Source organism: Chrysemys picta, chromosome 22 (assembly GCF_011386835.1).
Source record: "Chrysemys picta bellii isolate R12L10 chromosome 22, ASM1138683v2, whole genome shotgun sequence".
Classification (NCBI taxonomy): domain Eukaryota; kingdom Metazoa; phylum Chordata; order Testudines; family Emydidae; genus Chrysemys; species Chrysemys picta.
Window position 1 is genome coordinate 19,143,731 of NC_088812.1, and position 16,081 is coordinate 19,159,811.

At 45.7% G+C, this 16,081-nt stretch overlaps 1 protein-coding gene and 1 pseudogene across 1 annotated transcript in view; one reads left to right on the top strand and one right to left on the bottom strand.

The window, feature by feature from the left end:
• Nucleotides 1-6,331, bottom strand: part of LOC135977067 (interferon-induced very large GTPase 1-like) — a 36,241-nt pseudogene extending 29,910 nt beyond the window's left edge.
• Nucleotides 1-16,081, top strand: part of LOC135977030 (olfactory receptor 5AR1-like) — a 127,333-nt gene that overhangs the window by 98,302 nt on the left and 12,950 nt on the right. The window lies entirely within an intron of this gene.

Sequence of the window (16,081 nt, forward strand, 5' to 3'; positions counted from 1 at the left end):
GGGGAAGGGACTGAGAAGCTCATAGAGGGGTCGCCCCCAGATAAACCACCTTTCTGTTTAGAAAGGTCTTTGTCCACTAGGTCTGCAAAGTGCACTATCCTGTAGAGTTAAAGACAATACCTTGAGGATTCACTGTCTCTGAAGACTCAGGGCCACCTAGATTCCTGGATCTATTCTCCACGGTTACAGACACTGAAAAGAAACAAGATCTTTAAGACTCTCTTTATATCGATTTCTTCTTGGCCTTTTGTCAGAATTAGGAGGGTGTCCCTCATCCCCCAGGATGATTGCGTCACCCACCACAATCACATTGACAGAATTCACATGAAATGCAGAGATAAAGGAAATGTGAATGGGCTTCAGTAAACTGTGTGACAGACAGCAGGGAAAGTGGGAGATGGTGTTGCACACTGCAGGATAAAAGCAGGACTTGCACAGAGACATGATCTGGCCGTGTTTTATTCCAAGATAAAGGGGAAATGTGGCTTTTGTGCCCAGGAATGAAGCTCCTGCAATGAAACCAACTTGATTCATACATTCTACTCTATGGTCATCCTAGCTACTTGGAAGGAATCTGTATGACATGGAGACCACCTAAACACTGGCCCCTTTCTCCATTCAATGTCTCTTACACTCTAGTCCTGTCTCAGTCTACATTACAGACATCACCCCTTAGGGTTCATTCAGCTGCTATTTTACCTTTCCCTTAACTAGTAAGAAGCAGACTAGACTGATCAACCCTGACTCCTCGGGTTCATTAACAGCAGGCAGTTACAACCCCTGTTTCTCCATTTCAATAGGCCCAGGTGCTGTGGGATGTTAATATGGCATTTGCTGCACTGAAGACTCCTTTTGTGTCCCCTTTCACACACCAGACCAAGTGCAAACCATGGAAACTGGAAACATTTGCTTCTGCTGGTGGTGACTTTAGGCTGGGTGCACTCCAGGCATCTTGGGATGCACTTCACACCAAATTCAGCGAAGGTGCTAAGGACTTAACTAGGATTTCAGAGTGGTAGTGGAATCTCACATTCCCCCCTTTGTCACCTTAGGTGGGGTCTGGGCCACAACCTGCAAACCTTTACTATGTATGCAGTCCCACTGAAACGTGCAGTCCCCTCACCTGACAACTTGAATGTTCTAAGAGCCCCAGCCTCTAAGAACATCCATCTAGCTTTTGTTTCATTCACAGAATCTTTGGTCAAACTGTACCAATAGCTGCCTGAAAGCTGCCCCAATAGCTGCCTGAAAGCACTGATTAATTTATGTCAAGGAATAAAAGTTACAAACATGCCAATCTGAAACTCTTGACATAAAATTAATCCATCGGAATGAATATCTAGCAGCTCACCTCACAGCATCCAACAGAACTGACAATCAGCTAAACTCCCAGAGAGCTCGCAAGCCCCGTCTGCACCCCAGCCTTCACCAGACTCCTCCCCCTGCAAAATAGCTATGTTACCCATCCTTCCCTGGACCCCACATAACCCCTGCACAATGACCAGCAAGGGACCCTACAGAGCTGCACTGTTTGTTGCACTGGAGATGCATATGCCTGTGCCAGGCTCCCTCCTGCAGTGGGACTGCACCACTTCCAGAACCAGGGAACCCCTGTGGCCTAGACTAAATGGCATCATTTGCTACTAAATAAGAATCTAGTTGGAAACGGGTCCCCATTCATTTTGTGACAATTGCATTATTACTGTAAAGAAATGTTTAAAAAAATAACAGAATGAATGATACCACTTACTATCTCCTGAGTTTTGCAAATGTTGTTGTAAATCAGGATATATCCTTTGCAAACTCTCCAGAAATTGCATACAGGTCAATCCCCCCTTCCTTGGAATCAGAATCAGCAGTTTTCTCATTTTGTTTCTTGTATCATCTTCTTTGTTGACTCCATCGTACTCCTGCATTGTGATGACTGACTGGCAGAGTAACTCATCCAAAACATTGTCAGCATCATTTTGAAGTAAGTTGACCAGTTTATTCCGTTCCCTTTGTATCATCTCCAAGTACTTTTCAGCAGCAATTGCTGTTATGGAGTCACATGGTCTGGAATAGTAATTTTTTTTATACATTAACTATACCTCAGGATCAAGAAATAGACATTTGAAACAACTATCGTTAGAATGGATTTAACATAATATTTTGCAGAAAAAATGGTTACCTACCTTTTTGTAACTGTTGTTCTTCAAGACATGTTGCTCATGTTCATTCCATCCTAGGTGTGCATGTTCCCACGTGTGTGGTCATCAGAGATTTTGCCTTACATTATCAATAGGGTCGGCAGTGCATCGGTATATCAGGCACCACTGACCTCTCAGTTCCTTCTTGCCGGTAACTCTGACAGAAGGGCAGGTAATGGAATGGATGTGAGCAACACATCTTGAAGAACAACCATTATGAAAGGTAGGGAACTGTTTTTTCTTCTTTGAGTGCTTGCTCATGTTGATTCCATTCTGGGTGACTCACCAGCAGTGTCTTTGGAGGTGGGCTCAGCGTTCACAGTCATGCAGCTTGCAGCACTGCTCTGCCAAAACCAGTGCCATCTCAAGCCTGCTGGGTAATGCATAATGAGATGTGAACGTGTGGACAGACAACCAGGTAGCGGCCCTACAGATATCTTGGATTGGTACGCCCTAGTCGAGTGTGCCATCACGATTGCCAGCGGAGGCACTTTTGCCAGCTCAGAGCAGTAGTGGATGCAGGCAGTGATCCAGGATTAAATCCTTTGAGCAGACACTGGGCGACCTTTCATTCTGTCTGCCACCGCAACGAGCAACTGTGTCAACTTACAGAATGGCTTTGTCCTATCTATGTAAAAGGCCAGCACGCTCCTGATGTCCAGGACGTGCAACCTGCATTCCTCATCTGACGCATGAGACTTTGCAAAGAAGACAGGTAAGTATATGTCCTGGCCAGTATGAAAATGGAAAACTACCTTGGGCAGAAATGCTGGGTGTGGCCACAGCTGGTCCTTATCCTAGTAGAATACCATATAGGGCAGTTCTGAAGTAAGTGCCCTGATCTTGGACACCCTGTGGGCTGATGCTATCACAACTAGGAACGAAAACTTCCAGGAGAGAAGTAGGGGAGAGCAAGAAGCCAGAGGCTCAAAGGGGAGGCCCCACAGCCTCAACAGCACGAGATTCAGGTCCTAAGGAAGGGCAGGGTCCCAGATTTGTGGGTAGAGACACTACAGACCTTTCAAAAACCATGCCATCATGTTGTGAACAAAGACTAACCTGCCTTGAAGTGGATGGTGGAAAGCCAAACTAGTGGCCAGGTGGACCTTGATCAATTACAGGGACAAAGCTTGGAGCTTTGCAGAAGATAATCCACAATCTCCTGCAGCAAGCCCTGCCCTGCCCAGATATGCCGTCCGAGGCCCTGCCTGTGAGCCTTTTCCACTTGGCCAGGTAAGTCACTCTGGTAAAGTCTTTTCTACTACCCAGCAAGACCTGCTGAACTCAGGTTAAGTGTAGGACTGCCAGGTTTGGGTGCAGAAGACTGCCATGGGGCAAAGTCCCCAATGGGACTCTAACTTCTAACACCTACTAAACATTAACTACTTATAAACAAACAATTTACAATGCCCTAAGGCTTGAAGTCAGAAGAGACGAAACCACTAGACCTTGCTAGGCAAAGGAAAGGCGCTCCAACTAATCACCATGGGCAGTAAGAAAGAACTGAGAGGGCCTAGGGCCAGCAGCGCCTGATATACGACGCTTTAGTGTGGCACTCAAGGAAGCACCACTGCCGATGCTACAGATACCACTAAGGCAAAAATCTCTGATGACCGCACACATGGGCACACCTAGAAGGAAATCGACATGAACAAGCCTTCTTCAGTAGAGACTAATCAGCAAAGTTAAACAGTTGCAGAGAGACAAAACCTGTTTACAAGTATTTCCTCTGCTACCTGGAATGATAAGCTCAGTTTACTAGAAGGGGGTGAAACATGGCCATTATAGATCCCAGCAGCTCATGCAAAGTTTCTATTCAGCATCAATGTATGAATGTACGTAACTTTTTCTCCTTTTATCATCTTCACTAAAATCAGCAATAACCATCAGGAGCCACTCGTTTGCCATCATGGTGAACATTACCTCAGCTCTTGGTATTGTCCACCTCTAGAAAGGCTAACAAACCTTCTGCCAGGTCTCCTTTCACTTACACCTTCATGAAACAGAAATGACTCAACTGGAGCCAGTGGGAGTCAACCCATGTAAAGCTAGTGTAAGGGAAATTGGAACCAACATTTTCAGCCCATGCTGAGCCAATATTTTCCTCTTGTATGTATAACAACAGTTAGGACATCATGGCAATGACCCTGGAGTGCCAGCTGAGGAGACACTTTCATTGTAAGATCACTATTTTCAGAAAATTTACCCTCTGGTTGATGATGCCAGCGAATCAGCACCAGTGCCATCTCTGACAGGTTCCTCAGCTGTGCGGCTCAGCAATGCTGCGTTACCAGCTGGTGCTGACACTGCATGATAGATCAGAACAAAACGCTCAGTGAGATCTTGCTAGGATCATAAGGACCATTGTCTAGGCCGTTCAAAGCAAGAATGAATCCTGCTAGGTGGCTGACAAATCTACTGTGACAGACTGACAAAATCTTGAATAGTATCAGAGGGGTAGCCGTGTTAGTCTGAATCTGTAAAAAGCAACAGAGGGTCCTGTGGCATCTTTGAGACTAACAGAAGTATTGGGAGCATAAGCTTTCGTGGGTAAGAACCTCACTTCTTCAGATGCAAGTCAGACTTCCAAGCTTATGCTCCCAGTACTTCTGTTAGTCTCAAAGGTGCCACAGGACCCTCTGTTGCTTTATCCTAGCTCAGGCTCTGAACCACTAAACACTAAAGCAAATGCTTCATTTTAAATGTTGCCATAATCCTACTGAATTTAAGATTTCCTCACAACCACCCAGAGCTGTGCTTTGGAATCCAGAAAAACCAGAGCCACAGCCCCTTGATTGGTGGGAGGATCCCAAAATAGTTTACAGCTGGAGGGGGTGATGCTACCTGCACATAGTGGTGCTGATGCAGATGAGTTGGTTGCTGAATCGTCACTCACAACATTGAGGGCTTGTGTATACTACCCGCCGGATTGACGGGCAGCGATTGATCCAGCAGGGGTCGATTTATCGCATCTAGCATAAGCACGTAAATCGACCACTGAGTGCTCTCCTCTCAACTCCGGTACTGCACCAGAACGAGGAGCACAAGCGGAGTCAACAGGAGAGCGTCAGTAGTCAACTTACCACAGTGAAGACACCGCAGTAAGTAGATCTAAGTACGTTGACTTCAGCTACGCTATTCACGTAGCTGAAGTTGCGTATCTTAGATCGACCCCGCGCGGTAGTGTAGACAAGCCCTCTGACTCCACATGGATCTTACTCTTCATGTGGGGCCAGACAGGCTCAAGGAGGTGCTCACTCGAACTTCATGGAGGGCAGGGAGGCAATTATATGAGCTCACCAGTTCTGCAGGCTGATGGCTCCTTCAGAGGGCCAGCAAAGACGGGTTATGGAAACCAGAGCTAAACACTGTGTGCTGTAAAACCATTTGGGATGGGCTCTGGTTCCAGGGAGACATGGTGTGACTGCTCCCAAGTCCCTACATTCCTAGATCAGACTCTCCAAAGTCAGTGAACAACAGATTTGATTTGTGTGTATTCAAACCAGAAACCTGACGCTGAGAGGTACACCCATCCAATAAGGGAACACATGTACCACATGACCTATGTATGTCAGCAAAGCAGATATTAAACAGTCACAGCAAACTACCTTAGAATACGTGTAGGTAATCATTTGAATAAGTAAATAATTTTAGCAAAAACACTGTGTTTATGGAGAATGGGCAAACAGAAAAAGAAACAAAATTCACTGAATCTGTAATTCATTACAGGTTATTAGCCAGCACTAAGTGCTTGAGGTCATAGCGAAAAGTCTGACAGCGGGAAAAGGGATGAGGGATGAACAAGATGGAATTTAACAGGACTGTCCCAACTTCTGTGAGTTTATTGGATAAACTTTTAAAACTTTTATCACTTCAGTGTGTCTGTGGTGCCAGACTATGATGGGTTTAGGAAGGTTCTGTCTTCAGAGAAGACTTTCTTCACTAGCTCAGCAAGGGCATGATGACTGTGTAACAAGGAGAGCAGGAGAAACAGTGACAGATAAGAGGCTAAACAGGACACTACCTGCAGCAATTCCTTTCATGGAGGACGATGGGTCTTCGTGACTCTCAGGCCCCTTCTCTGGGAACACAGGGCCATCTCGATTCTCTGGCCTATTTTCCATATTTCAAGATCTTGGAAAGAAAACCAGATAAAAACCTATTTGGGTCCATGAAGATTCTCATGATCATAGAATCATAGAATATTAGGGTTGGAAGAGACCTCAGGAGGTCATCTAGTCCCACCCCCTGTTCAAAGCAGGACGAACACCAACTAAATCATCCCAGCCAGGGGCCTTAAAACCCTCTAAGGATGGAGATTCCACCACCTCTCTAGGTAACCCATTCCAGTGCTTCACCATCCTCCCAGTGAAAAGATGTTCTTGTGTCCTTAGATATGATCCCATCATCCCTTCCTTCCCCCATTCAAAGCATGCACCAGGAATCCAAACACCAGCACACTGGACTTGCCCAACTTCATGGAAAATCTGATCCCCAAACTTAATACAGAATTTCTAGTTTAGGAGCTGTAGAAACCCACAAATCCTGCTAATGCCCCAGAAGCCCCATGGCTGCATCTGTCCAGTGGGGGTAAGGACACTCACTGTGCCAAAGGGAGGAAGATCTGCCAGATCCAGACAAGTCTCAGAGCATCCCCCTATGGATCTTAGCCCTGGCAGGGAAGCTGATGGAGCGGGAGTGTGTCCTGCCAGGCCCTGCCCTGACCCTGAATGGAGACAGAGCACAGAGTTCTGAGGCACTGAGGTACCTTGGGGAAAGAGAACAAACTCCCCAACCCCAAGCACTGGGCAGAGGAAAATAAGGGTAAGTGGCATTGCAGGGTTGGAAGTTGAGACTGGATGTATTTCTAGGAGATACACTCTGGCTCAGAAGGAAGTTCTGGGTGTGATGCTGGAATCACTGGGTGGGTTCTTTGGCCTGGGTTATGTGGGAGGTCAGACTAGATGATCAGAACAACCCCTTCTGGTCTTACTATTTATGAATCTATTGGGGGTGGGATTCGACACCTGGTGAGATGCACGCTGGCTCCTCATTGTTCCAATTTAAATCAAATTTCCAAATACACCGCTACCTCGATATAACACGACCCGATATAACACAAATTCGGATATAATGCGGTAAAGCAGTGCTTCGGGGGGGGGGGGAGGGCTGCGCACTCCGGTGGATCAAAGCAAGTTCAATATAATGCGGTTTCACCTATAACACGGTAAGATTTTTTGGCTTCCGAGGACAGTGTTATATCGAGGTAGAGGTGTAGTATTCATTTGGTTACCAGGTTCTGGAATTGGCTGTATCCCTTGGTGAGGTTCGATGCTCACTGCTTTGGGGGTTAGAAGAGATTCAGACACCCGTTCTTCAAAATGGAGTAACTGGGAAGTTGAGATTCATGGCAGGATAAGAAATTCAATCAGTGCATTGGACAAAATCTGCATCTTACTTATTGGCCATTGGAACTGGTGATACTAAGGGTGTGTGTACACACCTGTTGTGCATAGACAGACACATGCTAATCCTGTTCAAACTAGCACACTAAAAATAGCGGTGTTGCCACAGCATCACAGGCAGCAGCTTGGTTAGCTGCCTGAGGATATGCACAGGGGCTCAGACAGGTTTGTACTCAGACAGCTAGTCTGAACTGTCAAATGTGCCCCCTCCTCCCCTCTGCCACCCCACTGTTATTTTTAGGTGCTAGTTTGAGCAAAACTAACACATGGATGATTAGGGGTCTGTAAAACATAACCTATGAGGAAAGATTGAAAAAATTGGGTTTGTTTAGTCTGGAAAAGAGGGGACAGAACTGTTTACAAATACCTAAAAGGTTGTTACAAGGAGGAGGGAGAAAGATTGTTCTCCTTAACTTCTGATGATAGGACAAAAAGCAATGGACTTAAATTGCAGCAAGGAAGGTTTAGGTTGGACATTAGGAAAAGCTTCTTAACTGTCAGGGTGGTTAGGAACTGGAATAAATTGCCTAGGGAGGTTGTGGAATCTCCATCATTGGAGATTTTTAAGAGCAGGTTAGACAAACACCTGTCAGGGATGGTCTAGATGGTGCTGGTCCTGCTGTGGGTGCAGGGTACTGGCCTTCATGACCTTTTGAGGTCCCTTCCAGTCCTGTGATTCTATGTACATCTGCCCCAGCTGGGAATTATACCTCCCAGCTGCTGTGTAGATATACCCCAAGACTAACAGAGAGTAACATGGTCCGGGAGGGCCCAGGTTTCTTTTAACTTTCCATCTCTGTACATTTCAGCCATTGATCATAAGAATTTTCTGTATTATTAACAATTTAAAACATGCTTGTAAATTGTTTGTGGATGCACCAATAGGCAGCAATGAGCATTCATTGATATCCACTTATTAGTGCCCCAATCCTTCAAAGACTTACAGCCATGCTTAACTTTACTCCGTTCAATGTGACTACTTGCTTGTTAAGATTTTGTACATGTTTCTAGGATCAGGTCCTTGAAATCAAATCTTTGCAGTCTAGGTAATGAAATGAGCATTGAAAGCAATTCACAAACCTGCTGAGTCAAGGAAGACATAGGAATAGGAAATACTGTGTCCCTGGAGTCTTTGTAATCTGTCTACAGAAGTAAACTATAAAGACATCCCTGAGCCCACGGTCCTTTCTGTACACAGTAACCCCTATGTCTTTGTGGCGTCAGAAAACTTTAAGAAAGTATTTCACTCACATAATAATGTATTGTATAAAACTACAGAAGGTCACCAAAGTGCTCGGGATGCCAAACATTTAAAACACTTATGTTAATATGTGAATGAAACAGATAGAAATCAGACACCGTATGAAAATGAATCAATATTGTTCAGATTCTGAGCACCTTACTTTGCTCTTACTCAGTTTTCAATTGTCTTGATTCAGTTTTATTCCACTGAACCCCAAGGGAGTTTCACTGAGAAAGGCTCCCCAGGACTGGCCCAGAGGTTTTTGTTCCAAGAAATTGTTCAGTTTTCTTGTAAGAAAGAACGTCACCTACCTCCTGTTCTCCAGCAGAATCAACAGCAAACACAGCTCCCCATGAAGTCCCACTGCCCTGTGTTGGCCTCATGCTGTATAAATAGCCAATTGGAATCTGAAAGTAAAATGTTTTTGGGGGGACTGGCTCTCTGCCTTCTGGTTACTGAAACTCATACACCATTAGAAGAAATGTCACCTGAACTCACAGAAGTTCAGTATCCTCCCTCTCTCAGCTGACACTTGGCCCAATCCCCTACCCCGCATGTATGTCCAGTGTGATGTGGGGTTGCGGGAAGGAGGGCAGATGAAACTGGAAGTCTTGGAATTCAAGTTCAGGTGACAGCTAAATTTACCTCGCAGCTGCCCTCCAGTAAATGAGGGCAGAATTGAGCTTGCAAAGCTCATTGCAGTGTCAGGCACCACTTGCTGTTGTGTTGGGTGTTAACAGGACTGGCTGTAAGTCACCGGCAGAACAGTGAGAGAGAGGCCAACCCAGCTGAATTGTGAGGGGGTTCCAATGGCTCCCAGACTGCACTGTGGGATGACAATCTGTCACAAAATGGTTAAAAAAATATGGGAGGTTGTTATGGAAAATTAATGCACCAGTTACATAGCCAGCAAAAGCATCATGGCTACAATAATCCAGAATCCCAAAGGACCTTCAAACGAAGGTATAAGATCTTCCCTTCAGGATTGCAGATGGTTGTAACTATGATGCTCTGCGCATGACTATGGCCGTAGCTGTTATTTGTGAGGCCATGTCTGCCCCATCGGAGGATGCCTGTAACATTGTCCTGGCCACAAGTTGTCCTTTGTTAAGAATGGCCTTAAACTGGTCCTTCCTTTCCTCGGAGTTGCCACTAAAGAAATCATTTAATTTAGGATAGTTATCATAATCATATTTTACTAGGAGCGCAGCCTAGTTAACTGTGCAGAATTGTAAAGTTGCAGAAGAGTGGGCTGTATGACTGAATAAACGTAGTCTCTTCTAGTCCTTTTCTTGGGAGCAGGGATGGACCTGTGCTGGGGTTGCTTCCCTCATTGGTTGGCCACATCTACCACTAGGGAGTTAGGTTGGGGAGGCGGGGTGAAAAGGGAAAGTCAAGTTCCTTGTTGGGCACATATTTCTGGTCAGCTCTCTTACACATCGTGGGGGGATGGTGACTGGTGTTTGCCATACTGTTTCTGCCGGTTCCATCAACACATTGTTGACAGGTAGTGCTATCTTCGATGTGGAAGATGTGTTTAAAATCTTTAGGAGTTGATGTTGGGTCTTGGTCACTTCCTCAAGTGGGAGGTTTTGGCTTTGTGCCACTCATCGGAACAAGTCCTGGAATTGTTTAAAGTCATCTGCAGCCATAGGAGGTGGAGGCATTACAGTCTTGTCCAGTAATGATTATGAGTTATGAGCAGGTGAAATGTCCTGCTCTGTGTCCTCGTCTCTGTAGTATTCCGTTTGACCAGGGGCATCTGATGGCTCCCGTAAGAAGGCTGTTGTGGAACATATGGGTCTTTGAGGAGTGGGAGGTCTGTTATAATGAGTCCTGTAGGCCACCCACGGGTCCCATTGTGGCCATTTCATACAGAATGCCATGAGCAGCACATCCATGGGTGTCTGAACCAGGAATCTATGTCTCGGGCAAGCTTTTCCTTGGATCTCATATGTCCCAACATTGGCCCGGTTCTGGTCAGTGAGGAGTGGTGTGATAAAAAGATGCACTCCTCTAGGTTGTCCTCCTCACCGCTGGATAATGGTGGATCAATGGGGGAGTCTGTTTGCTCCAGTGCTGTCTGCACCGAGGAGCCATCAGTACTAAATAGTAGTGAGCCTGGAGTGGAAGATACCGCCATGTCTGCCTGATGTGTGAAATGGCATGGTGCCAAAGTTTTTGATGCCATGCCCTTGGGTGCCAGTGTTTTGGATTGTACCGTAATCAATGCCAATTGTTTACGTGGGGCCTTGGTCAGTGCCGGTGGTGACGTTTTTGACCTCTCCATCAGTGCTGATACTGTTATTGGTGCGGGCAGAGTCGGCATCACAAATGGTGACGGTTGCGGCACCAACTCTTTCACCATTTTTGTCGGTGCTGTAGAGGAGGAGGCTGACTTATGTTTGCTACTCGATTCCTTTCCTTTGCCGGGAGAGGTCCCGGTGCGAATGGTGCCGGAGGTTCCCAGTGCCTCCAAACTGCTCAACCTCAATGTGGTTGGCACAGAGTTTAGCAACCTTGCAGGAGACTGTTTCTTTTTCAACAGTTCTCTCTGCAGGGAGGATCTCTCTCTTCATTTTCTTGGAGGAGTGAGTACTTGCCATGTCCAATGATGACACGCCCAGAGAGTCCCCGGTTGAGCGATTCTGTTGTACAGGGTCAGAAGCTGGCCGGAGGGATTTCTCCATGAGAATAAATTTTAGGTAGAAAGCTCTATCTCGCCTGGCTCTAGCTTTGAGATTGCTGCAGTGAGTGCACCAATCCAATGAAGTCACTATCTGTGAGGGTACTATAAACACAGTGCTCAGAAGATGGGGACTGTGTGAATAAATGGAGGCCAGCCACATCTGCAGGGGCCTGAGGTGCAGCCTCGTGTGTTGTATTAGATATGTTCATGAAGCCCAGGAGCCTCATGCAGCTTCGGGATCTTGTGATTGGGTGAATCTTGAGGTCTGTCATGAGAGATTGACCAGATTGGAATCTCGACTCTGGAAGGAATGTTCTGACCTGGGTTGAATCCAAAACTACCCCCAGAGATGACCTGTACCTGCCAATAGTGGAAGGGCAGAGTGAGGGCAGTGGCTTCAGCAGATGTTTTTGAGCATGCTCAGTCTGTGTGAGCATGCTCGGTACAAGCCAAGCAGCAAATCTGGGAGGGCACATGACCCTGCATGCCCCCCACCCACATACGCACATTGCTTCTGAGAGAGAGAGAGAGAGAGGGAGGCGGAGGGGGGGAAGGAGCCAGGACAGGGAAGGACCCTTTCCCCATTTACAACAATTTAATTGCCTTCATTTCACTACAGTCTTGGGCCAGCTCTACACTACACTTGCTTCTGTATAAACTACATCCCACAGGGGTGTGAAAAATCCACACCCCTGAGCAACGTAGTTATACCAACTTTAATGCCCCACTCCCATGTAGACAATGCTATGTCGGCAGGAGAGCTTCTCCCGACAACATAGCTACCACCTCTCGCAGAGGTGGGGTTACTAAGCAGACAGAAGAGCTCTCTCCCATCAGCTTAAAGCATCTTCATCAGAAGCACTACAGCGGCACAGGTGCATCGGTACATCTGAGCCCAGATAGTGTTTGTAGTGTAACCCTGACCTTAATCAGTGCCAGGGACTTTCCCTGATCTCCACCAGCAACTGTGATTCCCAGAAATCATCTTGGAGAGACTAAAATAAAAAGTGAGAGTACAGTGTCAGTGGTGCCCACAGTCAAACAAGTCAGTGGCAGAACCAGGAATAGGACCAAGGAATCTGAACTCCTAGATATCCATTGGCTAACAACTAGACCCCACTTCTCTCCCAGAGCCAAAAATAGAACCCAGGAATCATGACTCCCATTCTCCACCACTGTTCTAAATTCCCTCTCAAAGCTGGGAATAGGACCCACCAGGCCGAACTCCCAGCCAACCTGCTCTAACCACGAGACCCCACTCCTTTCCCGGAGTCAGGAATAGAACCAGAAGTTCTAACTCCTACTTCCTCCTGCTGTAGTCACTAGGTATTACTTCCCTCCCAGAACTGGAAATAAAACCCATGAGTCCTGACTCTCAGTCAACACTGCTCTAACCACTAGACTCCATTCCCCAAGAGTCCCATCCCTGCCCCTGTTCTAATCCGTTAGACAAAGTGAGAAATGTAAGCAATCTAAGTAGAAGAAGGCTGAGTGAATTCTGCGCAGTACATCACATCATCATATCACTATAAGTTTGCAGAAGAAAAGCTGCCACCTCCTCTAATGAGAATCATCACCATCTAAATATGTAGTGAGCAACTTAAGGCACAATTACAAGTGAATCTCTGAGCAAGCTGGTACTTTAAATAGCATAAGTGACCTGGGGATAGGCTATGTGGAATAGGAATGACTTGACTGGATCTAGTCTGGGTGACTACATAAGAAACACACTCTTGTATTCCAGGTGAACATGGAAAAAACAAGAATAATGATTTTCCAGGTAAAGTCCCAAAACAATCAAAACAGAGTAACATGGTATTAGAAAGACATGGAGCTTGAATATACCCTGCATTATACATACAGGATCTCATAATAAACACATCAGGAAGTTTCAGATTGTCTATCAAAACACTTCAAGAGAAAGCTCTACCGGATTTCTACTCCATAAATAAAATATAAATAGATACAGCTCCCCGATAAAACTACTGCTAAAACTATTTGAGAGCAACATCCAACCCATTCTACTACATGGGAGTGAAATCTGGGCCCCAAATTTAAGAACTGATTGCATTGACTAGAATAAAACCCTAACAGAAATCCTCCACCGGCAATTTTATGCATGGGAATGTCAACACCACCAGCTGCGGAGCAGAACTGAGCCAATTCTCTGTTAAATCAACAGTCAGAAAAGAATGACCAACACTAAGATGTGCTCAAAATGCTACACCAGCATCTAAAACACCGACACATCAGTCACTGGAAAAACAAATACCAAAGAGCGACAAGCTGGACTGCTACAGAACCCTGCAGAGAGTGGTTACCCGAGCAGCTACCTCACTACAGTGACATGTGGCAGATTGTCTCCAATTACAGAATCAGTGACCACAAACTAGAGGTGAGAGTTAGGAGGCATAAAGCAGTCTAAATCCAGACTGTGCATCCAGTGTGACAGAGGAGAGAGACTGAGATAGGAGACACTTAGATAAAACACTATAACAAGTTTATTAACTAGAGAGAGATTTTATGTGTGTACAAGTAATGAGGCAGAAAAGTCAGAAATGGTTATAAGAAAAATAAACATAAGACACATCTACTAATACCTAACTTGACAAACTATATCAGATTCAAACAAAGTTTCTCACCCTGTGCTTCCAGCCATCTTCCTGACCAAACCCTGTAGGTCAAGACCCCCCTTTGACTCCCACCCCCAGAGTCCACCAAATGCTTTCTTTGTCACTTTGGGAGCAGTGAATGCAATGGGCAGGAAGAGAGACAAGGGTGCTTGGGGTGTTTGTCCCTCCTTTTTATAGTTTGTCCCCCTCTTGAAAACCATTTCCAGCTGGGCACTAGGAGACAAAGAGTCTATAGGGAAGGATGTTCCCTGCTGGCTTTTTCTCATCTGTTTGAGCTTTCGTTGCCTCCCTTCCTGCTTAATTACTCTGTTTACTGCTTAAATGCAAATTAAGCAGAGCACTCGTGCCTTTGTTTAAGACCTCAGTTTGGGCAGGGCTGTGGGTGTATGGAACATGTGTTAATAACATCATAGAGGGAAATCTTGTAACTTCACATACAATGTTGGCAGACATATTTTATCAGGACACTATTGACCAGCAAATGATACCTTACAAGACAGGCCTTGTATGAAAATTATTATAATGGTGTATAGTATCTACATTACTAAGTTAGATCACCATAAGAACCTAAGAAGCAACAGAGGGTCCTGTGGCACCTTTGAATGTGCCACAGGACCCTCTGTTGCTTTTTACAGATTCAGACTAACACGGCTACCCCTCTGATAAGAACCTAAAGAGCTCGATCTTTTTAGCTTATCAAAAGAAGATTGAGAGGTGACTCGATTACCCAGGGGAGTATTCTGTCACACATTGAGATCTGTGTTTGTATTAACAAAAGCAAGGTTGAAGAAGAGCACCTTGCACATGGAGTGGTAGGTGTTGAGGTTATTGTTCGTTCTTAATTCCTCTGGGAGTTTGTTCCACAGTCTGGGACAGGCCTCCAAGAAAACTCTGTCTCTAGCTCAGATGCATACAGAGTTTCAGGCCAGAAGGGACCGTTAGATCATCAAGTCTGACCTCTTGATAAGCTAAAAAGATTGAGCTCTTTAGGCTCTTGTGGTAACCTAACTTAGTAGTGCAGATCAGGCCTAAGGCATTTTCTCCAGCTCTCAAATCTGGCTTTCCACATCCTCTCCCGTTTTTCAATGTCCTTTTTAAACCATAGACATGAGAACTGGATGTAGCCTTCCAGTATTAATCTCACCAATGCTTTTATACAGAAGTAAAATTGGCTCCCCCTCCCACTCCCACTCCTCTGTTTATATGTCCAGGGACTGCACTAGCCCTTTTGGTCACAGCATCACACTGGGAACTCATGTTGAGTTGTTTGTCCACTATGACACCTGAATCCTTTTCAGATTCTCTGCTTTCCAGGAAAATCAATGGGACTTAGGCTCCTATGGCCCAGATCCACAAAGGAACTTAGGAGCCTAAATCTCAAGTCTAGGCACCACTGCAACCCACAACACTCCAGCTCAGATGCTGCCTAACCCTGTAATTGCCTAAACTCACTCAGCACCGAACTCTTCCCTGTAAAAATTCCTTTAGCAGCTATATTTCCACCTGTGGGCATGAGCACTGCAGCCTCCTTCCAGGCACTGGAGGCCTCTCTCTGGCATAAATCCCAGTGCAATCCACAAACCAGAGGGAAATTGCTATTTGCCCACCTAACTTCCTTGCAGGCCCAATCTGGTAAATGTGCTCTGAACAGGCCTTTACTAGAGCAGGCCTCATTCAAAATCCAGCTGGCGGGGGATGTGGTAGAGTCCATCTTATAATTTTTAGTGCAGCAATTAGAGAATTCACCTGGGATGTGGGAGATCCAGCTTCAATTCCCCACTCTGCCTGATGGGGAGAAAGGATTTGAACAGGGGCCTCCCACACCTCTCAGGAGAGTGCACTAACCGCTGGATGAAGCCACT